Source organism: Humulus lupulus, chromosome 4 (genome assembly GCF_963169125.1).
Source record: "Humulus lupulus chromosome 4, drHumLupu1.1, whole genome shotgun sequence".
NCBI lineage: Eukaryota > Viridiplantae > Streptophyta > Magnoliopsida > Rosales > Cannabaceae > Humulus > Humulus lupulus.
In genome coordinates, this window is record NC_084796.1 from 124741140 (window position 1) to 124742339 (window position 1200).

General features: G+C 40.8%; 1 non-coding gene across 1 annotated transcript; it reads right to left on the reverse strand.

The window, feature by feature from the left end:
• Positions 1-690: 690 nt before the first annotated feature.
• Positions 691-797, reverse strand: LOC133833756 (small nucleolar RNA R71). Its single transcript, XR_009893119.1, has one exon. It is a non-coding gene; the product is annotated as a small nucleolar RNA R71 (small nucleolar RNA).
• Between the last annotated feature and the right edge of the window lie 403 nt (positions 798-1200).

The following is a 1200-nucleotide window of genomic DNA, read 5'->3' on the forward strand; positions in this document are numbered from 1 at the left end:
TAAATTGATCACAACAAGTTTTTGGCGCCGTTGCCGGGGATTGAAATTAGAAATTTTTGTAATATCAATTACTTGCAATTTATCTATTTTTCTTTGTTGAGCTAACTTTTTTTTCTTGCTCTTGTGTTTTCTCAGGTGATTTACTATATGAATGAGCAAGAAGACATTGAACTAGCTCCTATTTACCCTAAGATTGAAAGAACAATTAGAAGAAGACTAAGGGAACAACGAGCTCAAAATCGCCTTAATATGGCTAAAGAGGTTGAAGGAGTTGAGGGTGCTAATAATGTCACTAACACAATTGCTATGGCTGATGATAGAGAGAGAGCCATAAGGGAGTATGCTGCCCCCATGTTTAATGAGCTCAATCCGGGCATTGTTAGGCCTAAAATTCAAGCACCCCACTTTGAGTTAAAGCTCGTGATGTTCCAAATGTTGCAAACAGTGGGTCAATTTAGTGGGCTGCCTACTGAGGATCCTCATCTTCATCTCCGTTCATTTTTGGAGGTGAGCGATTCTTTCAAGCTACAAGGAGTGACTGACAAGGCCCTAAGGTTGAAATTATTCCCTTTCTCTTTGAGGGATCGAGCTAGAGCTTGGCTCAACACCCTACCTCCCGACTCGGTGACTACATGGAATGAGTTGGCTGAAAAATTCTTGATGAAGTTCTTCCCTCCTACCAAAAATGCCAAGTTTCGCAATGAAATTATGTCATTTCAGCAGCTAGAAGATGAATCATTTTGTGAAGTTTGGGAGAGATTCAAGGAGTTATTGAGGAAATGTCCACACCATGGGATCCCGCATTGTATACAAATGGAAACTTTCTACAATAGGCTCAATTCTTCCACTCGTATGGTGTTAGATGCTTTAGCTAATGGGGTTATTCTCTCCAAGTCCTACAATGAAGCCTATGAGATTTTGGAGAGGATAGCTAGCAACAATTATCAATGGTCCAATGTTAGAGCCTCAACAAGTCGAAAAGTGGCTGGTATACTTGAAGTTGATGCACTGACAGCTTTGACCGCTCAAGTTTCTTTAATGACTAACCTTCTCAAGAATATGAGTTTGGGGGGAATGGTACAACCAGCTGCTATGGGATAAGTTGCCGATGTATCTTGTTTTTATTGTGGAGATGGGCATGCATTTGAGAGTTGTCCTTCGAATCCCGCTTCAGTTTGTTATGTGGGGAATCAAAATGCC